This window comes from Bacillus rossius, chromosome 2 (genome assembly GCF_032445375.1).
Source record: "Bacillus rossius redtenbacheri isolate Brsri chromosome 2, Brsri_v3, whole genome shotgun sequence".
In the NCBI taxonomy this organism is placed as follows: domain Eukaryota; kingdom Metazoa; phylum Arthropoda; class Insecta; order Phasmatodea; family Bacillidae; genus Bacillus; species Bacillus rossius.
The window spans coordinates 33081113-33105697 of record NC_086331.1 but is presented as its reverse complement, the minus strand read 5'-3'; the positions used below and the strand labels follow the sequence as shown (position 1 = coordinate 33105697).

The 24585-nt window shown below is 33.7% G+C and overlaps 1 protein-coding gene across 2 annotated transcripts in view; it reads right to left on the bottom strand.

Annotated features, from left to right (window-relative positions):
- Positions 1-23906, bottom strand: part of LOC134529223 (zinc finger protein 628-like) — a 384650-nt gene extending 360744 nt beyond the window's left edge. For both annotated transcript variants that reach the window (XM_063363097.1, XM_063363096.1), the window contains exon 1: positions 23408-23906. The gene's annotated coding sequence lies outside the window, so the exon portion shown is untranslated. The remainder of the gene's footprint in view (positions 1-23407) is intronic.
- Between the last annotated feature and the right edge of the window lie 679 nt (positions 23907-24585).

Below are 24585 nucleotides of genomic sequence, written 5' to 3'. Positions count from 1 at the left end.
GGCGTGCTTTTTTTTTTTACTGATCTCAATTGTGCATTTTTTATCCATGTCACTTTTAAAAATGAAGTCATAAAATTCAGTCCCATTTCGGTTGTGTTTAATATTAACCCTCTCCCCAAATAACACGGGTAGCCTGCATGTTCTCCGAAATAAAAAATAAAGTTTGAAGTGAAACATTTTAACTGCCTTTTTGTGCTTGTTGACGGGTGCAGATGCCAGTTCCCCAAACGTCACAACTTTTTGTCGTCCGTGCTGTCCTTGTGTTGTCCATGTTTCATCTCTGGGTTCATCTGTTTGTCGCTGTGTGTTGAAGGTTGTGGTTTATCTGTATTTTCTGTTTTTGTAGTAACGGTCTCGTCAATGTCAGCCCACTGTGTTCGTCATTGCCTAATATATATTTTTTCTAATTCCTTCCACAGAATTCTCTGTGCTGTCTATAATTCTAAAGTTCTCAACGGCTGATATTGTTTTGCTCTTTGTCTGTTTTGTACTTTCATCTTTCTTGTCTATTCTTGAGGTTTCTGTATGACATTTAGAGTAAACTAGCAATGCCGTTTGTCTATAAAAGTGTTTGATATAATCTTGCCAATTTTAAGAAGAATTGTTCAAAAAAACGTATTCCTTACATTCGGTAGGGTGAGTCGTGATAAAATCGTTAAGAAAACGGAAAAGTGCAACGCTAGGGAGTGAGGCGCCATATTGTGGATATGTTGAGGGGGGATTAGAGACGGGCAATTGTGAGACTGTTTGCAGGTTTCTAGTGGCTAAGTCTCTTACAATTGTGGACCTTTATCGTGGTTTTTATTGAAGGCGAATTTTCGTATCATATTCTAGCCATCAAATCACTTGCTGGTGGCATCAGTGGCACTCGGTGGTAAGACTGTGTTACAGCACACTTGCTGAGGTCGTGTCCGGACTCAGGTACGCAGATGTGCACTTGCGACGTTGCGTGTTTCCCTTGCCCATGTGCCGTTCCTGACGAATCTAAACAGGTTCAGTGTTCTGCCTCTTTACATGGTATTAGCCAGTCAAACAGGTTATTTACATTTTAAAAATATATTCTAATAAGTGTTACCTAATACAATTAATTTTACTCCTTGATGGTGTCTCATGAATTTACATCAGTTTACGATATGATTATACGATTGTTTTGTAGTTATGATCAGTATATATATGCGCATGAATTTGTTGACACTCCTTTATAGGTAGATACAAATTATTATTTTTTTATTTAATTTATCAATATCAATCAAATATAATGTGAAAATGTTTTAAACAGTTGTAATTTATTAAATTTTATATCAAATATAACATACCACAGGTTGTTAAATATGGCGACGTTTATCTAACTTTAAATACGCAAGAAGTACACAGATTCATCTACTTGCACACTTTACTTCCAATTTGGACTTCCCGTGTGATATCACTTCCAGGGAGGGACAAGTACGTACATAATTATATACATCAAGTAAATTCGGCCTTACTTGTGCACTTGAATACGTTAACAATTGTGTCCTTGCACACTCGCATACTTGCGCACACGTATACTTGCACACGTTCTTGTACACTAGCATATATTTACACCTACCTGTACTTTTGCATACTTGCATCCTTGCGCACTTGTATACGCGCACACTGTTATACGTGCGTACTTGTGTGCGTGCGCACTTGTGTCCTTGCATACAAGCGCACTAGAATGGTTGCACACATTTCTATTCACTCGCATACATTTACACCTGCCTGTACTCTTGCATAATTGCATACTCGTACACATATTGCAAATATTCGTGTACCCCACAAATTTCATAACCCTCTAACTGTGAAGTTTCACTTCTAACACACGTGGCGGTCACACACACTTTTTTCTGTACATATGTAATTGTTCTTTTATCTTGATGTTGTTGCGTTGTACACTCGAATTGAAGGTATTTTCCTTAGCTTAGCAAGGGTGGATAAGGAAAAATGTTAAAAAAAAAATATTTTTAAAAAGGGGTTTTTCTGTAAAGTCAGTTTACGGACGATAATTTTACTGATAACGTCATAAGAAAACATTGATGAAAAATTGCATACTTTTTAATTTTTAAATATTATTTACAGTTTTTGCAAATTTAATTTGAAAAATTTGTTTAAATATAATCACGAAAAATTAGTTAAAAAGCCCGCCTTAAACTGTTTGATATTATAGCAGATTTTTCTTGCACGGTGGTTGGCCATTTCTTGCACGCTCGGCTCAGGCGGAACGTGACAATTTTTCGTTCGTGCAGCGGGCGTTCATCGATTTATAAGACGTTATCACGTCAAAATTACAGGAAAATAAAGGGCTGTTGCTCGTTTGGAACATCTTCAGCTAATACAGAGCCTGATGTGATCTTACTGTAATGAGATACCATTCCCATTTACTACATCACTGTTAAAACATTTTGTGAACTAAGGGAAAATTTTAATTAAAATTTAAACGAATTTTACTAAAACGTTCCGTAAACTTCCGAAAACGTTGACTGGAAGGTCAGTAAAAAAATACAGATCTGCCCACAGTTACAAATTAAGTTACTTTACGAACTTTTCCACGAAGAATTTGTCTCAGATTATCTAAGGTATTTTTGAACTTCCAGACAACGGAATGTTCTTAGAAACTACGTTTAATTCCGACTTACATTTGCGTTGTTCAATTGCTAACAGGATAAATTTTCACATAGAATGAAAGATAATTTTATTGCAGATTTAATATAAATAAATATTCAAATATATAACTTTATATTATATAAATATTAAATATTATACTACAATGTCATTTGTGCGTGTTTGTGTTGAAATAAATTAAATTAAGCATCCGTAAATTTACAAATATACCCTTAAGTTCTTGATGATTAATCAAAGAGAATATTGCTCACAGATTGTTCCCCGTATGTTATTATTTCGAAACATCTTCTTGTTTCATACAGACTCGGGCGACGAGCTTGATACAGTTAAAAAAAAACTTTAATAATTCTTCGCCACCGAAGAAAGAAAGTGCTGATACCAATAACAGTTTAGATATCCACGCCAATTGTAAACGCGCTTTGAAAGAACAACCCCTAGCTCAAACCACCTGTAATATAAAAATTCTATGAAAAAATTATTTATATAATACGCAAAGTTCTGTTGTTTCAAAGTAACTAACGGAACGTCCATCAATGAGAAACACGAAGCATCCTAACGAAGATATCCCGTGGTTTTTCGAATTTTTTCTTCCGAACAGTGAAGAATCAGAAGGAATTCTCACAGAATTCAAGCGCATATATGATTATTAAATTTTCAACCAATGCCAGTCCTCAGTGAATAATAATTTATGAAACGACATATTCAAGTCTCAGTTGAGGTTTAGCTCATGTAAAGATATTAGGTTAATAATCATAAGCTTTGGAATTGGCGATTCATAGTTTCTCAGATATCACTATATTAAAGGAGAAATTATCGTCTCCTTTCTGTTTATAAACCTACTACGTAAATGATGTACAATGCAACATTTCTTTTAATACATAATACAAATTATTTTTTGTACTATGTTATAGTTCTTACTTTTAAACTCCCAGTTTTATGTCATAAGCCAGAATAATAAGTGGTTGAAGTTACATATTTTCTAGAAAATACAAATTTTTAAATAAAATAAAAATACTATGTAATAATAAACCTCATGGTCCATGAGAAAGAAAAAATACATCAGAAACAAAAAAAAAAATTTTATTGACACTTATAAGTAGAAAATTCTTATTTCATATAATTATTTAGTATTTTATTCAAACAAACTAGCAAAAAAATTGATCCTTGAAAAATAATGTTTTTGCCTACCTTTTAATACACACTTTTGTTGTGAATGAGATTGACTTAGCGAATTTCTCCTCAGAGTGATCCTATATTATTTTATAAATAATGGTTCTTAAATTTTGAAAACCCGTTTCAGTTTCATGTGACTGAAAGTATTTTTAAAACGTAACTTAAAATATTTTATATGCGTATTATCTTTTACAAATATCAAAAAAGTTAAATAAAAAATAATATTATAGTATTATTCGTACCTAAAAGGTAAGATACGATGCACAACCTAAGAAATTTGCACCTTACTGGCACTATTAAGGTACTCTGCCTAATATCACATCATTGTCCACTATTTTGTTATTAACTTGCTTAATAGTAAATATTTTAAGAAGAATTCACATTTCTTAATAATTTCCTTCTATGCCATCAAAACATTATATATATATATATATATATATATATATATATATATATATATATATATATATATAGCCAAGCCCAATAAAGTTACATTTAAGTTCAAAACCTAGACTTCCGTAAAAATGCATTAGCGTACAACGCCCAGGAATATCATTTTCTGTCGGTAAATTACGAAGTAGCTGAAGTTCCACGCGTTTACCGGGATTAACAAAGATATAAGAGGCAGAGATTTCGCTGTTATTTTGTTCCAAGTTCATTGTGAAAATTTTTGCCGAACTCGAAAAAAATTTAGATTTTAATTATATAGAAAACAAACGGCCATATTTATATTTATTTATTTGAAGATGAATAGAGTAATTTTTTTCTTATTTTAAACGTCAAGTTTGTGAAATTTCATCAAGAAGATCCAAAATTTTGCTACAAGGGGAGATAATGACGATAGGGTGGTTTTTCGAAATTTCATGTATTTCAGTATTTTGAAGGTCAAGAATGTAAACTTTCATTAAGCTCGAAGTGAAACTGTAGATCTGTACCAATCAAACAATTTTATTTGTATAGTTATATATTTAAACATTTTTTATTATTATTTATTACAGTTGTGACATGCACATCAACACTTCATAAAGAGGGTACTAGGGTGTGCACGGGAGTACTAGGGTGTCTTCTCGTGTACATTTAAAAACTATGCTCCTTAGTCTGGCGAAGTAAAGTAAAGTTTACAAAATTTTTATTCGTCGTTTACACAATATTTATTTGTAAAATTAATGTCATTTTTTTTTAGCAAATCTATTATTAAAATTTTGTAAATTTCTTAAAAACGTCTTCTCTAACACCATGTTTACCATAATTTAAAAGAGTAAAAAAATTTCTTGTTCAAATAAAGCACAGGTTTTTTTTTAATGAAACAGCAATGCACGTATTGCAAAAATTTACACTGCTCTAAATTTGTAAATTTAAATAAAAATATGTTGGCACCAAATTTTCAAGAAATTTATGTTAAAGTAAGATTTTTTTTAATGTATGGTTATGCTCTGACACACTAGTTGGCGTCACCTCCATCCAAGAATTTAAGGTGTCCATCCAGTAAGGGGTGTATTTGTGTCAGGCGGAGTGATACGAGCGAAGCTTGCAGTTGCATCTAGTGCGATATCGCCTCTAAGCGCAAGGCTTTGAACTGGCGCGCAGTCTTCTTCTCGTCCTTTCATGGGACTTTCAATGGCGACCCAGTTACTTCATGTGGCATAAATTTTAAGTTGAAGTTATAATAAACTTGCTTATTGCGCTTTCAGTGATTGGCAGTGAGAATTTACTATCCAAATATTATTCTAAAACACCTGTTTCAATTTAAAAAAAAATAAAAATGAAGTTTAACAATAAAATACATAAACAGTCCTAATATTCACTGTAAAAATATTGTAATTTTACACCGATGTAGGTAGCAGCTGCATCTCCACTGATTTAGGTGTATTATTACCCCACATGTGTAAGTGTATTTTAACCTATACAGTTTTGCATAAAAACACAATTATGTTGTAAAATAATACTAACAAAGTAGTTGTAATTAAACACATCACTGACAGGTAATTTAAGTATTTAGCATTAAAAGTCACGTCTACACTGCATGCGTACTTATACAAAGTTTGGCTGAGTTATTTTACTAATTTAAATGTAATGAAACACATATGTCGTCCATGTAATTATACAGTGCATGTATGCGTAACAAAGTGTAAAATTACACATTTTTTGTCTTTTCGAAACTACGCTGCTGTGAATGTGTGTCTATTATACATAAAATAAAACATTATAACTAATTTTGCGCGCCATGGACGGTTCTGTAGTTCGCTACTAGGTGTCGCTAGTGATGCTTCTTGTAGATACCTTTATACAACCCGAGTGCAGGACACTGGCTCGAAACATGGTCGCGTATGTCTCGTGCTCCTTCGCCATTAGGCTACATAATAACTGGGACTCTATGGAATTAAATAAGGTTCATAGACTAGGAATATTTGTTTGAATTACACCCAGTGAGTTTTCATAACTTGCCCATACTTACATTGCAAAAAATAACTCAATTTTTACAGTGTAGCAACACTGGGATACAAGTAAATAAATATAAAATTGTTGATATTGTTTTAAAAAGCATACTTCTTGTGTAAAATTACTCATACCAGGTTGATGTAGTATTATCACAACAAAAATTGTTATTTTACTTCATATTAGTGTAGAGTTACTAGAAAATGTTTGATGTAAAAACCATCAGAAGGTCGTTTATTTATACTGCAACTAATTTTTTTTAAACTAACTTTTAATTTGAAGAATATTACCTACAAGAGTGTAAAATTAAACAAGGAATGTTTCCTGACTGGCACATCGCAATACATTTGTGTGAATTTGCACTTGTTCATAGTGTTTAAATGCGCTATGATTGTGTAAAACTACACAAACCATGTCGGTGTATTATTAGCAGAACACATTTTGTTATTTTACTTCATATTTGTGTACTTTTGTAAGGAAATTGTAGATGTAAAATCATCTGAAGAATAATTAATTAATTTACACGAAAACTGTGTAATTTTTACACCAATGTTGAGCTTTTAGGATATTAACATAAATGTTGTGTCAAATTACACGACATAGTGGTAATTTAAGCAAGGAATGTGTAAAAGTTACACAAACAGCATGTGGTTTTTCAGAATTATGCGTCGAAAAATGTAAAAAAATATACTAACATTGAAGAGTAATTTTACATTAATTTTTGACGTGACAACGTCTAATAAATCGATAAACGCCGGCTGTACGCACAAAAAAATGTCCCGTTACGCACATTGTTCCGTTACGCTGTGTCCCGTTACGCACATTGTTCCGTTACGCTGTGTCCCGTTACGCACATTGTTCCGTTACGCTGTGTCCCGTTACGCACATTGTTATGTTACGCTGTGTCCAGTTACGCTCATTGTACGCTTGCGCCGCATCTATCTCTCTTCCACTCGACTGTTTATAAAGTGAAGTGAAAAGTTAATGTGGTTTTCATTGCTTATTACAACAACAATTTCGGCAATAAAGGTTAATTATTCTTGCATTTTAAAAATCTGATTACTAGTATAATTTCAATTATTTATTCTTTTATTATTAAAATAAAAATGATTGAATTTTATTCATAAAATATGCAATCATTTCAACAATGTTTTGTTATGACGTTGTCACGTTAAACTATCGTCCGTAAACAGACTTTACAGACAACCAATTTTTTTTTTACCGTGTTCTTTGACATTAGTACATTCTTACACACTCTAGCCAACACAGCCACTCGGTTATCTCGAGCAGTTTGCGCACGTGTGGTCAGGTAGTCGGGCCCTCGAGTGTCTGCTAATCGCGTGGGTTCGAAGCTCATAACATGAGCCGTGGCGAACGTAGCACCGAGCCTCGCCACATTGCCGCCGACACAGCGAACCGACTTGCTTCGCCTGCTCAGAACTATAGCTTCCCAGTAATCTCTTTGCGAGTTGGAGAATGCAGCACACGAACAAACTGCACGAAATATCCTCCTACCTGCTTCCGCAGTCAATCGTTGCCGATCCCGTACAACGCGGCAAGAATTAAATATTAGTACCTAATTTTTAAAATACCTTTTCACTTTTACATAAATGCTTTTAGTGAGTCAAATCATTACATCAAAATAGCAAATTTTATTTTGTAATTAAATAGACATATATGTATATATATATAACTATTTTCCAGTTTAATCTTTAATTTTTTTCTTTAATGGGACAGAAAATTTCAATGTTTTTTGGTTTAGATGTATTTCTCATTCATTAAAAAAATAATTTAATTTTTGTATTGCTATGGAGTAAGATGTCGTTGAGTCGGACGGGCTTCAAGCCTTGTTGGGAACGGGGAAAGAGCTGGCAGTGCGTGGAGAATCAGGCTGGGAACAAGCCTGTTGCCTGTTTCCTGTTGCACAGCCTGTCAGCCGCGCGCGGCGTGCTACGCGCAGGCGCGTCGCAAGTGCAAACTGCAAGCTGCAGGGTGACCTACTTTCGCGCTGATGATAAGATAACAGCTTATCGGCGTATCACGCGCGAGGCAAGGTCAAGTTCACAGCGCTCTTGTACACACACACACACATACACCTTCCTCTTCTTCTCTTTGTTTAGCGCTCTTAGCGGCCTACATTCGAAGTTACTTTGTACAAGAACGTGAAAGCTCTTTGGACGGCTGGCTTGAACCGCGTATCTTCAGACACGTTGCTTTTTTTAATACCTCCGCGAGTCCCTATCACACCCGGCAACAAAACCTAAACATAGCTTCTTTAATGTTCAGTCCTTACGCAGAAAACTGTGGATTATATCCCACACCCTCTGGTTCATAAATATTTAATGTCTTTATGGTATGATCAAACGAATTTATTTTTACATACGCCATTGGTGCTTTAAACTGTATGTCATTGAGGAACCTCAAGAACTGTAAAAAAAAAAAAAAAAATGAATTCAAAAACACACAGACAACAAGCCAATATTAGCCAATGTTAAAAATTAAATGCATTTAGAGAACAACCTACTGTGCTCGTCTGTGCTCGTCTGTGCTTGTCGGTTTGCCGCTGTGTTGTTCAAGGTCGTTATTTTCGTCTGTATTCATCTCGTCGTTGTCAGTCCATTTTATTTCTGAATGATTCCTTTCACTCAATTCACTGTGCTGTCAATACATTTAACTTTTGGTTTGTTTTATTTGTATTTGTATATTTATCTGTTTGTCCGTTCTTGAGGTTTCTCTCTGACGTGCAGTGCAAACCAGCAATTGGCAGTTGCCCAAAATACCTTTTAAATCATTCTTTCCCATTGCAAGAATCATTAGAAGAACTTCTTCAAAGTAAATAGATGTAATAACAGTTACCTGACACTATCACTCATGCTACACAACAAACCCTCGTAGAAATTTAAATAAGCTGGTGATGAAAGCGACAAAACTATGCTACGAATCTTAACTCATTTAATCTTGATTAAAGGGCTGATAATTTTCAATATTCATATTATAAGGTTCACAAAAACACTTAATCTATATTTTATCAAGTTAAAAGAGGATAATTTTAACTGCTCGGTGACAGAAAGTTTCCGCTATTAGTTTTTATTAAATACAAAAATCGGTAATATATAAAGCTGCTAACAACACAGTTTATAAAAAAATACAGATGAGGTCTTTGTTTCCATGTGTGGGATCCTCCTTGGGTTTATGATAAAAACTTATGTTTTGAGTAGTTTAAAAATTGTTTAATAATTTAAATAATTTTTTTTGCCAAAAGTATCAGACCATAAAATTTGATCAGCAAAAAAATATCTGGAAATTTCATTCTGGTACAATTATCACAACGTCAATGATGCCACTTAAAGTAAATATTTCGGTTGTATGACGGTAAAAATTGGGCAAATGATGTCCGCTTATAAAAAATCTTCGTGTAAATAAGATAAAGTGCATATATCACCATGGAGACATATTCGCTGTGTTAGAATTACTAACTTCAGTTAGGTATATAAGCTTATATGACTGCCATCCATTTTTATAAACTTTTACATTTATGTCACATGAACCATAGCATCGGTTACCATTATAATAGCAATATAATATTGCTCTATAATTGTTTTTTTTTACACCAGGAATTTATTTCACCACTGTGGAACCTTAATTCCCAACCTACTGTAGTTATATATATATGTATATACTAGCTGCCCGACCCGGCTTCGCACGGCTTTACTAATTCTACCATTTACAGTAATGGTAAATAAAAAAAATCAGTGAAAATTTATTACAATGCTGTATAATGTACCGGAGAGAAAATGAATAGCACCGATGGTTTCCCGACTCGTACACGCAACGTACAACTGATGTACCCGTACTTCGCTACGGCAGTCTACAGGCAGATCAATCTTGCGCCGCTCATTATACATGCCCCTCCTTGTGGGTACGCCACTGCCGCGCGATGCCCGTTGCCATGGAGACGTAGAAGGCATGAACAATGCAAAATCCTGTTCTCATGCAGACAAAGTACCCACTGTTGCCTGGTTTTAACCACCCATGGGATCTAATTTTCGGAAAATGTCATCCTGCGTAACATAAGGAACATTACTGTGAAGTTTCAAGTCTGTAAAATATATATACTTGAAAAAAAGGGCAATTTTTGATATTTAAAGTACCCGCAAATTTCAACGGTGATGAGGACTGCACTAACAATGAAATAGTCGTTGCCATATAGACGAATGAAGCATCAACAAAGCAACAGACGTTGCCATGGTGATTTCCTACCAAAAACTGGAAATTTTGATATATTACGCCCCCGAAACTCCCCTTGGGAGTCCAGTGGACCAAATTGTGAATCTAAACCATCCTCGAATCCCCGTGAACTCACACAAAAAATTTCATCAAAATCGGTCCAGCCGTCTAGGAGGAGTTCAGTGACATACACACGCACACAAGAAATATATATATAAAGATATATATATATATATGGTAGTTTCGGGAGAGATAGACCATGTTTTTATATATTATTCTGAATACTTGAATTTTTACCACATATGTTATTATTCAAGATGATGAGCAGATATGTTACCTTTACGTTTGTGGATATAAATAGGTTGAATCTGAATTAATTCTATAACGTTTAGCCTTTTTTAAAAAATGTTTGAATATTCCATTTTTCCCATAGTCCTATGGGTGAGATGGTTCACATTGTATGGAATGGATGGACCAACACTTGCAAAATCCTATTAGAAAATCATAGTTTTCTAAATACAATATTTCGGTTTTTTAATTAATATTAATGCAAGAAAGCATTTCTGGAAAAAGTAAAAAGCTTCAATTTGATTTTAGAACAATATAAGTAATATTGTTATTTAGTAAACTTATTTCACCTGAAAAGGATAACGGTATTAAAAATTACAGTTTGCTATCAAACTAAATATTAAAACATTGTGTTTCCCAATGAAATATTCACTCTGCCACATGCCTTCCTTTTCGTAACTTTTTTCCAAATTCGTGACACACATTTTCACAATGACTGCAGCCTTCGTGAAGCCAATAATGACACAAAACACACTGAAACCACTCATCACATTATTTTGTTTCGTTATAGTCTTCTCCGCAACCAATACACTAATTTTCATTCCACTTTTCTGGTAGATCCTAGTGAATTTACTGATTTAGAGCTGAAGAGTAATTTTCACTTTCCAGTGAATGGGGCAGGCTTGAACTTATTTTAGTTCTACTTCATTTCGTCATAAAACTATTGATTTTCCTCTTTTTTTTTTTTGCACGATGTGTCCTCCTATTGTCATTTTGAATTTTTTTGTTTTCTTTTCTTTTTTCTTATTCAAATTATTCTTTTTCTGCTCGTTTTTTTCAATTAATTTTCTTGGTATGCAGTAAGTATTCTTTTTTTTTCTCTTTTAGCACTGCTACGTTTTCAGGAGATTTGAGAATTTTTGCTAAGATGTGCTGGTTTACCCCTTCGTCGTACTGATTTAGCTTTCGTTACCAAAGGCCCTGGTGAAATATGACACAGTATTTTACTGGGTGTTAACTGTTTTGACGAAAATTCTTGCGGTATCTTTTCAGTTGTAGCAACTTTACATCTTTTTAACATAAGCTGTCTCATTATCGAAAATCCCAAGGGACGGTAAAATGTTCTCTGTTGATGCCCCTGGAATAGAAGTTAGAGAAATCCCAGGAAAAGGCGAGAAGTTCTCTGTCAAAGTTGCTAGCAAAGAACTTTGATAAGTTCCTTGGAAATACAAAATATTATCACGGTTATATTTTTCAAGAGATTTTCTAGAATTAATGAAAATTTGTTCAGTCGTAGGCGTATCAACATGTTCAGTTTCTCACTGGGTACCATCTGAAGCTCGGATCTGTCCAATAGCGTTTGTAAGAAAAGCTTATTCTGAAATGACATTAGGGTTGAAAGGTAAAATCTCAGTAGATTTGAATGAAGAGATGCAATTTTCAACTAATTCTGACTTGTTCCATGCAGCAGTCAGACTTTCTCCGAACAGTAGCCTTGTCAGTTGGATTCAAAATTATGTTGAATAGTAAAAATGTTAGTCAAATACAAAATTTATATTTACATAATGTAATATGGGTTAAGCATGAGTTGGTCAGGCAATATTGTTTCAGTGGCTTGCTGCTTGAACGAAAATTTTGTCAACATATATACATACAAATACATATATATATGTGTCAATTACTTACAAGTAATAGTTATTGAGGGGTGTGATTAAACTGTGCAGAGTATTAAGTGTGTTGCACAGTGATGCAGAAAAATGACCTGTATATGCCAAGTGCTTTCGAGAGCTCCCTTTTTTAATGATAAATAATCCGAGTTATTTAATAGCACATTTGCTTGAAATTAAAATGATAATAATTTAATGAAGTACTTTCATTTTGTTGATTTTAGAGATATTCAAACTTTGAGAAAAACACCAATAAAACTAACTGGTCTTTATACTTGTGTTTATTTTGGTACACTGCTTTGCCCACCCTTCCCGTTGCTTGAAATAATGATAAGGTCCAAAGCAAGATAGTGTACACTAGCGACTGGTTTATGAATTACTAGCAGTGGTCCGTCTCTTCTCTCGGTTGTCCATCTCTCCCGGAACTACTCTCTCTCTCTCTCTCTCTATATATATATATATATATATATATATATGTGTGTGTGTGTGTGTGTGTGTGGGTGTGTGTGTGTGTGTGGCCGCGAGTGTGTGTGGCTGTGTGTACATTTATCTGCTTCAAGACTTCGGTACGGCAGTAAAGCGCAATTGTTAGAGCGTTTCTGCTAAGATTGAGGCCAATCAGCGGGAACATGCAGGAACGCAACCAGAGTTTAAACTCAACGGTCATGGGAACTGATGTTCTGCACCCGATTTCATACGTCACCCCAAAACAATAAATAAGAAACTGTTAAATCCACTGGGAGTTAGTTGAGTTCCACAGAAAAACTGATTTGAGGGGTTTTAACATAACGCTGTTTTGAAGGTACCGTGTGATTGTGCCTGATCACATTGGGTTATATTAAACAATGGTTTATAATATTACTGTTAATTACAATGTTGGAACTGGAATTTTGTTATTGCTTCTTCAGAAACCTGATGAAGAGAAGTTCGTATACTTCCTACGATTAATTTCCATCAGTGTTTAGTCAATCCAGTCTTGTGAAAAATTCCATATTCTATTGAGAATCACGGTTAATAATATAATTTTTTATTCGTTACATGTGCCCCCTTAAATATTTTTAAATAGGATTGTTACCCCATGTGTTTCACAGTGTTCGCAACAGGAGCGTAATTATCAGGAAGTAAACTAAGCTAGATCATTAATTTATTGTAAATAATTTTTTTGAAACAAATAGTGAAAAAGTTGACTATGAAACAGCTTTCTTCATAAAAACATTAAAAAAAGGTATTTAGCAATTTCAGATATTGCGTGGCTGCTAATTAACTGTATTTTTGTGTATCTATTTATTGTTAAAGCTAGCTTGCATTGTCATAAAAAATGGAATCAATTTATTAATTACAAAGTTAGCTAATATTGTTTAGTTGTGTTTCAAGCCTAATTACTATAATTATTAAATAAATATTAAGGTCAAAGTTAATATTATATGTTATAAAACTTATTCCTTGAATAATTAAGCATTTATGATTATTGAAGTTTTCTTCTTTTTTAATGTTATAGTTATTTCATTCAAACAAAAATAATTTCGTTGGATCTTTTCTTTGCCGTGTTGGAAAATGTTTTATTTACTATGCACATTTTAAGATTCTGAAAGAAAGAAAAAAACATATTTCCTGAACGCCCGAGTCTTATAACCAAGAATCCTAATGCGCGCATTACCTGCTAGCGATTTGGACCCTATAAACACGTCTCGTTAAACAAATGTGCTACTTGATTGGCGAAGCAACTATTTTGCAACCGAAGGGTTTGGGTGGGCTTTTAGTCTCCATCCCACTTTGAAATAAGAGAAGGGGGAATTGTGTTTTGATTTCGCAGTAAAGAATGCGATTATCGTAGCATGCGTTCGGGCTGTACATACTAAGGGGAGAGTATCCGAATTTATTTTGCTTCAATATTTCATGTTTCTGCGCATGATTTTTAAATATTTTCATAATTTATCAAAATTCAATTGTTTGAAAAAAAAAGTTTTTTCGAAATAATTACTTATTAAATGGATTTTATTAACTTGAAGTCAAATTGTTATGTCAGTTCTAACATGCACTGAAAGCATCGAAACATCTGGTTTAAGTTTTGAGTTAACCGTGCGGATGTAATGTTTGTCTTGAATATCTTTATTTTTATTATAGTACTTATAAATCAATGGAAATTTGGTTTTACCAAAACCAAATATAACTTGTTTTTATAGGGACTTTATGTAACTTATAAAAATTAAGTTTTTTAAGATAAATGATTCCATGATTTCAGTACATGACATAAAAATTAGCCATTAACTTTATATAAAACATCGAAAAATGACTTTATTATTAGAAAATGGCTTTTATTAAATGAATTATGGTAATATTAGGAGTTTATTTAAAATCGTGTGGAAAACGGTGAAATACTACAAAGCAAAATTATGTATGTACTTACCCCCTTAAACGACAGACAAGCTGGTAGCAACGCCAAGGTGCGCAATAATAATGAAAAAAGAAAAAACGCCAAGGTCAGAGTCGGGGAGGAAGGTGGCGACGGCTTGAGTCAGCGAATGAACGAGACAAAAAAAAAATAGCCCGCAGAGCGGTCACAATTCATCCCGTCCGACTCGGGGGGGGGGGGGGGGGGGGTGAGACATGCTCGTTTATAAATAAACATGGAGAACGCGCAAGACTCCTTGCTTCGCCCTCAAAGGACAACCGTTGGAAATTCATTCCCACCGAACAGCAACAGATTTTTTTGAAACTAAAAAAAAAAAAAAAAAAAGGGGGGGGGGGTTGTCTGTAAAGTCGGTTTACGGACGATAACTTTACGTGATAACGTCATATCAAATTTTTTAAATTGCTGCTTTTAAAAAGCCCACCTTAACCTGTTTGATATTATAGAAGATTTTCTCGCACGGTGGTTGGCCGGTTCTTGCACGCTCGGCTCAGGCGGAACGTGACAATGAGTAATGATTTTTCGTGCGTGCAGCCGGCGTTCATCGATTTATAAGATGTTATCAAATCAAAAAAAATTGAATAGCAACAAACGTCTTAAGGCTGGGTTTCTCACGTCATGTCGAATACTTACGTTTTTTTTTTCTTTTCATCCTTACGTTTTGTTCAAGGGCTATTTATATTATTTTACACGATACCTTTCTTGAGTTTGAGGTTCTGCAGCAACTTTTTTTTTCAATAGTTACTCACTTTGTGTAGTATAATTGCTGTAACATTGTGCGCAAATTTTCGTAATCATCATCACTTGCGCAACTATCTACACCCATGATATTACACTAAGTGAATATTTGTTGAAAATATTTGTGGCAAAACAACAAATGCAAGGGAAATATAGAATTAAAATTTTAGGAAAAGCTCTTTGATGAAAGTTTTGTCAAAAAAAGGAAAAAAAAATAAAACTTGGCGTGCGTGACCGAGCCTTAACGTAAATATTTCAAGAGTATGCGCGCGCGCATAACTCCTTGAACTCACGCGCTAAGGACGGAAAATTTTCAGTGTTACGTGGCCATGTGGTCGATTCAGAAAAAAACATTAATACACGCAAGATTTTTAGTTTAAAGTATGCGTGCAATTAGTGGCAATGTAATCTTGCATCTGCGTTTTCCAGTGTCTTCTTGTTATAAATATCTTGAATACAAAACTGCAGAGAATCGAGTATGCACTGACGTAAATATTAATTTTCAGGTTGCGTTCCTTTTCAATGCCTGTGCGTACCTGTGTGAAAAGTTTGGTGATTATATCTTAACTACGTAAAAAGTGATTGTTTCAAGTAAATGTTTGTTTGCTTTGTTTTTCAAAACCTAATTTACGTATTAAAGATTGAATGCCTTGAACTACCAGATAGTTTTTTTTTTTCGTTTTACCAAGAGCATACATTAGATAAACTAAAACTGAATAGTGTGTTTCGTGTAAAACCCCGCAGCCTCACAGCTGTGCTTCTGAGGCCAGCGTGGTTACGAGGCCCGCCTAGTCCACCACATCCAGGAAACAGATCCTGGCGAGCGATATTTTCACAACCGTTTAACGGAAACAAGAACTCGTTTGAAGAGTGGATACTAAAGCTACTTCAGTATTAAAACTCTTGTCAACAATGCAAATTATGACATAAACTTACTATTGCAACAATCCTTATTTATTAAGGAGTATCTGCGACTTTTAACGATTCTCATTTGTGAGTTCCGCGTGGGAAAAAAGGATCGAATACATTTTAAAGTTACGTGCAAACAGATAGCTATTAACGTCATTCAATATCTTTCTTTTGATTAACTGAGAAAATTCAAATGTTAAATGGTGTTTAGTATATACTACACAGTACTTAATCTCGGGATCACGATTACCTTGCGTAAAAATTAAAACATAATGATTAATTAACGTGACAACGTCTAATAAATCGATGAATGCCGGCTGCACGCACAAAAAAGTGTCCCGTTACGCACATAGTCCCGTTGCACTGTGTCCCGTTACGCTCATTGTACGCTTGCGCCGCATCTATCTCTCTTCCACTCGATTGGAACAACCATCGATTTGACTTTTTCGAGGCACATTAAACTTGAAACACTCCCATTCGTTTCCTACTTTTCCTATCATCGTCCTATTCTTATCAGAATAGCACAGTTTGTAAGAAGTTAAATAGTAAACATGTATAAAAGTTATAGTTAAAATAATCTCTTCGTTAAAGTAATAAACATATTTGAATTAATGAGTGCAAATAAAAGTAAATTTATCAATTAAATTGTAGATTTCATTTCACTCCTTCTTTGAATCCACACAAAATAGTGATAATTAAATAAAAATGATTCAATTTTATTCATACAAGTATGCAATCATTTCATCAATATTTTGTTATGACGTTGTCACGTTAAACTATCGTCCGTAAACCGACTTTACAGGCAACCAATTTTTTTTACTGTATTTATATAGTTCTTCTGTTAATACCCAATAAAGAGGCAACCCTGAAATCAAAGAATGACTAAAAGACGATAAAAATTATCTCCAATATTTCAAACACTAAACAAAACCAATATATTTTAATTAAATCATGCAGGAATTAATAAAACCCATTCTTCATTATTCCTTAATTCAAGATAGGTGTTTAAATAATTCACGAACACTATTATGCCACACATGAATCATAATACAAATATAGTAGTTAACTTAACGAAGTTCTAAGTGAAGCATTCGAAATAAATAAATTAACATACAAGAAAACCGTTTAACGGTTATGTTTGAATTGTTACGCAAGGTAATCGTGATCCCGAGCTAAGGGATTGTGTAGTATATACTAAACACCATTTAACATTTGAATTTTCCCAGTCTTAAAGCACGAGAAATTGTTTCACAAAGTTAGCGCCCATCGTCCTGACCTAAGGTTTGCAGCATTCGAGGCCAGATTGCGGCATTTGACAATTTTTGCTTGTGCGTGGTACTTCGACGTAGACAGGAAAGTAATAACTATGTGTTTGTCTACTGGATTAAGTGGGAATTTTCAGTTCAGCTTGTTTTGAGACACACGTACAGAGAGAGATAATACAGTCCAGCAGAACATTTAGACCAGAGTGTAAAATTCACAGCGGTTATTTACGCAAAAATCTGCCGAAGAGTTGATTTGTTTGGAAACGAAAACATTATTGGAAGGTGTTCTTGTTTGCTGTTCATACTTAACTAGTGTCCGCTGAATGATTTCGGGTAGGAAAATAGAATAAACATTAGGTACATTGAGAAAGTAGAGTATTTCTTTTAAGAGCTTCTTTAAGAAGATATCATTAGATAGTGCAAAGTTGTAGGCTTTTCTTTAGCTTTGAGCCAAAGGTCCGAATTTCGTTTTCAAGCGAGTTCAGTGAATTCTCATTTGTGGAAAATTCCCTTCATATGGTTTAGAAGAGCGTGATGTGTTCCCATTGCAAATAAATTTCCGTGGAAGGCAATGTCAAACCACGGCAGGTTCATCGCGTTATCTGGGCCAATGCGTTTTTGAATATTAGCATCACGACTCATAGTCGTGAACGAAAAAATCTTTTCTTTCTGTTATATACAGAGCAAGTACAAGACTGGGAATTACACTGCGTAACACTTTCTTCACATCCTTAGTTGTAAAATTATAGAGAATGATAATATAATGTTTCTAGTTTGAAATGTAGATATTTCATTCAAGAGACATTAACGTCTGCTTGGTTAGCTTCGGATCTTTTTGTCATGAAATAAAACTTTTCCACTTTTTATATATTTAAATAAAATTTTCGATGTTTGTAAATTGAATACCACGTAAATTTGTGGGCATGATATTTGTTTGATCTTTTATTCCTTCCGCTTGTGTTTATTCGGAAGTGTTATTTTTTATCATAAAAGAATTACTAATTTCACAATTTCAAAGAACGCAATTTCTGAAAACGTGAGAAAGTTGTTGGTAGTGTATGCATATTTATTATTATTACCCATTAATTTACCCCCCACTTGATAAATAAATGATAACCAAAAATACCCAATTTTTTTTTGTTTCTTAGCTGTTGAATCTCAAAAAATTAAAAAAAAACCATCAAATTTGTTAAAACCCTTATATATAAAATTTTGGAAAACGTTGTTTGATAAATAGTAGGAAGATTCTTTATTAGTTAATAATAGGCAATATATTATTTACGTTTTATTACCTTAGGATAAATGTTTTAACTCTATCCACGCCCATTTGACATATTTAGGAGTAAAATTGCAGAAAAATTTTTTAAAAAAGGTTTGTAGTTTTTGTGTGTTCATTATTCATATCCAATATTAAATACCGCTTGAGAAGCTTCGGGGATACGATTTTTATAATAAAACCAATCTTTACCACTTTTAACACCCATTCGTACCGAATTAATAAAAAGCAGAAAAAGCGCATCGTGACTCATAATGTACGGTATTCATGATCAGTTTATTACCTCCCGTTTAATTGGTTTTAGAGGTAATATTAACTATACGACACTCTTTGTAGTATTTCACTTAATATAAAAATGTATTACGTCTCTCATCAAATATGTAATACGATCTCAGTTTTTCTCCTCTCACTTGATTTGCTTTAGAGATTTATTTTATTTTTATTTAAAAATCCATTTGTAAATCAATTTTGAAAATTAAAAATAATATTTCGTTTAAATCTATGTATGTTTCTATTAGTACTCGGTTAGAATATATCAGTTTCTTTTTCTTAAAACCAATCGAACAGTTTTTTCTTTTACAATCTTTAGAAGTGGAATTAATGGAAAATGGTAAAATTAATACGGGAGTTTTTTATTATTTACTATTCATACATTATATCAAAATTTTGTTCGTTTTGAATTTGGGGTGTATGGTTTTTTCTTCATAAAACCACATTTATCACTTCCCACCTACTCAAGGGCGGAATTTCGTAATAATATGTACCTAAGTGTGTAAATTAGCGAAAGACCTTTCCTACAAAAAGTCTCATCAAAATTCGTTTAGGAGCTTTCGAAAGTTGCCAAAACAAGTAATTTATCAAATAGACAAGCATTTAATATAACTATGTTCTAAATAATGCAAGTAACCGTTTCCTATTTTTTTTCATAAGTGGATGCAATTTTTGACCCTGACCATTAGGCCTATTAGTGTATATTTTGCTAGGGAACGCTATGACTGAGGTAAAAGTTTCGAGAATCTTCCTCTTATCTGTGCTAAGTGCTTCGTGAACTGCTGTCCACGTGTAATAGAACTGAATATGAAGCACATTGAAATACTCACTTGAGCGACGTTCCTAAACAACTGTAGCTGAATACTATGTCTATTCCCTGTGCACATTAGTGTGTATGTCTACTAGTATTCGCACCATGCCAGCGGTGTGATATTTTAATATTCTTTTGAATATATTGTAATTCCTGTGGATTACTGAAAATATAAAAATGTCATAATTTAGTATTTTTTTTACGAATATATGAAAAATATGTATTCTACGCTTTACCTACATGTTGTTTTAAAAAAAGTCAGGCAAATGATTGTAATTTAATTTTTTCTCAAATTGCATAAATTATTTTATTAAACGTTCCTATTCTGTTTATTGTTAACTACATACTTCAATAAACTTTACTTTTTTGTCAAATATTTTAAATATTACATCACACAAGTCTGAGACTAGTTAATCCTAATAGCCTAGTTGGTACATTAATATAATACGTTTCATAGAGACAAAAGCTGAGCCACGATTATGTTCACATACTTAGAAATCTTTCCTGAGCTTTGTTTTTCCTACAGCTAAATCTGACATATATATGTAGGCTACATCGCAGATGTACATGTGACTTCCCTTCGTATGTCGATAATCACAAACCGTTTTGCTTGATATATTCTTACATTAAATTATAAGGAGACTTTAACAGGAAATATTTTTGTTGTAAGTAAAACATGTTCACATATTTGTGATTACCCACAAACTGTTCTTTGACTTCTTACAATTGCACTATAAAATAAATAAAGATGAATATATTTTTTTTTAAATTTATTCTTAAACCAATTATTTGGAAAACATCCATAACAATATGAGTTGCTAGATTTTCAATTTATACTTTGTGTATAAAAACTTCCAGTTATATTTATAAATTTTAATTTTTAAAACTATATTCAAACATATTCTGTAGTGGCCCACGACTAAGGCTTAGCGAAATAATCATTTGAAAGTAAATTAACATTTAAGGGAGCCTTATTGTGAGATATTCTCTTAGTTTCTTTTCGTTTTATGTGTAAATTAGGTTCATTTTATAACCGGTGGGCTGTCACGCATTTGTCAAGAAAAAAGAAAACGAAGCTAAGAAGATCTCAGTGAAGACCAGTTAAAAAACAACCTTTTTATACGGCGTTTAGTCGGGGGACTACAATCTCATTGACAGACTGTAATTTTTTTTTTTTTTTTACATTTTACAAGGAAAATCCTTGGGAACTCAGTTCCAACAATATCGATTATAAAACTGCAAGGCAGAGCTTTGTAACATTTGCAATTTTACGAAGATCTGCCTTGCAGTTTTGCAAGTGATATCGTTGGCAAATGAGTTTTCCAAGTATTTTCCTAGTAAACGTACAACACATATTTACAGTTTAGTGAGCTTATTTTGATTTTAAAACTGTTAGTTTCGATGGAGTTCATACACGTGAGAATATCATAAGTATATAAAAGAAACACTGCTTCAATTTTCGTCCTTAATTCTGTTCTACGTAAATTCTATAGGCTTCATTAGTCAACAGAAATATACAGAGTACGCAAGCGGTTTCGTATAGCTGCTTGCCACAGTGTAAAAATAAGTAATCTTCGAAATAAAGTTTAAAAAAATATTTACTAAAATAATTTCTTGTAAATTTACAAATGTAACCAAATAATCTTACCATATATTTCTGAGAAGTATGTAACGCAAATGGCGTATCTGAACAAACTAATATTTTGTACTTTAGAATTATATTTATTTTACAGCCACAGAATACATTTTGTAGTTTCACAGCAGTGTTTTATAAAGTGTACAATATTTTCCCCGTAGGATTACAATAAAATATTTCGGCATCTAGTTTCCAAAGAATTTGCTTATGAAAATTACGAAAAAAGTAAATTTCCATGTATGTCTGTGGATAGATAATTTGACAACGGAAAGGGAGAAACATTAATTAATTAATTTTTCTTCCAACAAAAATTAGCGTTGGTGTTTATCATTTCGAAGACTTTAGACTTGTTTCATACGCAAGGTGTTAACCAGTTGGTGTGACAATGTCACATTTTGAGGCAACTTTTGAGTTTCACTTATTTATTTGCAAAGTGGTCAGGTATTTAAACGCATTAGGAAAATAAAAAAAATCCACAGGAAGTTATGTAAAAACAACTTCAAAAGATATGAGTCTTAAAAAAATTAATAAATAATACTCTGATTTCCAGGAAAATAGTAAAATATATAAACACATCTCGATTACTTTGTGGATAAAATAAACTTTTAAAATTGTTTCATTACATTATACCTACTAATTTGTTAAAATAATCCAATGTGAATTTTGTTTGGGTTTAGGAACACATAAATACAATTTTTTCTAAACGAATAGTTTTGAAGCTATTATTTTTTAATTGTCGGTGAAAAATTTAATTAATTTGTTCAAAGCAAAACTATTGTTTTAATACGGTTATCACATAAGTTAAAACAAATAGCAACATCCATGCAGAAGGCGCGGATTTTGCAAAACTGTAAACAGTTTCTGATTTTTTTCCTGAAATGGTTGTTTTGAAGATCTTTATGGAATGAAAATTACAACCTTATCTTTATAATACAGTTATCGGTATTCAATTTTAATTTCAAATGTGATTAAAATCTTAAACGTGAATGTAGAAGACTCATAATAGGAAAGAGAAAATTCTTCTACTCTGATAAATTGGTTTAAGATTTTATAAAAAACAAATCAAACAAAAAAAAATATTTTCAATATTGTTACAAAAAATACTTTTATACTTTTCATCATAAATTTTTTATGGTTGTGTGTTAAACATTCTATAAATCATTTGAGGAAATTAATATCGTAGAATTAAAATGTTAAATTACAATTTATTTACTTGCGGTAATTTGTATGTGTAAAACGTTTAGCCTACTTCGGGATTTAGGATTTTTTGGAAGAATGCAAATTATTATTTTTTAACGAATAATTGTTAGGAGTAAGCAAAAACGAGAAAATATATTTGGTGTTTTATAAAAAAAACAATTTGAGCGATTGCGAAATAAATTTCTAACTTCCTACGAAATGTTTTGTAATTTAATACCATAACAAAAATAAAAACATTTTTTTGTTACATCGATTAAAATTTATTATCGCGAATATTTGTTAAGATTTGTTAGGGTTAAATGTTAATATTTTTTATTCGCGGGGGTTAATGATGTTTTGAAAATGTTTACTTTCTCTTTGCAAAAAAAAAGTTTTAGAAACGGTCGTTTTCCATATGTACCAGGCGTGGTACGTGTGAACCAGGATGGAAGCTATAGAAGCAGGCTGTTTGTTACCCTTACTTGAGAGGCCGGCGTCTCTATGTTACCATGTTCATCTCTGCGGCGACAGGGAAACTGAACTTCAACTTCAATTCCGACACCAATAACAAAAAAAAAGCGTAGTTTACGTTACTGATGCCATCGCGACACTTTGACACATCACACGCACCCGCACACTATATCAAAAGTCCTTGGTGCATTGTTTTCCATCATCCCTCGAAAAAAAAAATTCTCTTCGACACGTTAACCACAATCTCGGGCGAAAACTTGCAGCGCGACCCAGCGCGAGACAGTTTTGCCAACTTAACCACGCGGTGAGGGGAGTGATGGTTTGTGAAAGGAGTTGGGGGGGAGGGGAAGAAAAAGGGGGAAGGGGAAGAAGCGATTTTTAAGCACGCACGCGAAGAGTAGACGACAGCTTAACTCGCGGCGGACAACCGAAACACCTTAATTCCTCACGGCTGCCTTCAAGAACGTGCCTCACCGGCACTCATTTGTTTCCGAGGCGCAACGGCGCGCGCTGGTTGGTCGCGGCGTCCCACTGCCCTCACGCGTCTGCGATTGGCAACACTGACGATTCTCCCCTCTTTCCCGCCCTCCCCTCCACAGCCAACCTTCAACCTTGAATATGCTAAAACTATCCCGCACTATCCTTAGGTAATGCTAGCACCGCGGCCAACTAGGCCACATCATGGGCGAATGCACAACGGGTGGCCGTAAGAAGGGGGGAAGAAGAAGGGGGGGGGGGGGGGGGAGAAAAAAAATCACACATTCAAGATGGCCGTCAGTGCAAGAGAGAGGGCAGCAGATAGAGAGAGAGAGAGAGAGAGAGAGAGAGAGAGAGAGGGAAATAGGCGAGCGAAGAAAGCGAAAACGCCGGCAGTCGCACATGTCCAACTGCATTCTGGAAACGACGGTGCAAGAGCTACACAACAACCTATTTTTAAAACCCTTCCTGCGGTAATGCAGATAGCGATATGTTTTTTTTTCAAAACGCTTTGCCAAAACATTTTTCCTTGTATGCGATAAAGTTTGCGTTTGCACGTCGATCCGAAGATTATCATACGTGATATCTATAGAGCCAATTAAAAATATTCTCTGAATAGTTTAGGTTTGTTTACTTCACTTTCATACTGAATTTAAAAAAAAACACTAACGTTGAATGGAATTGTGAGATGCCGGAATAAGATTACGATTGC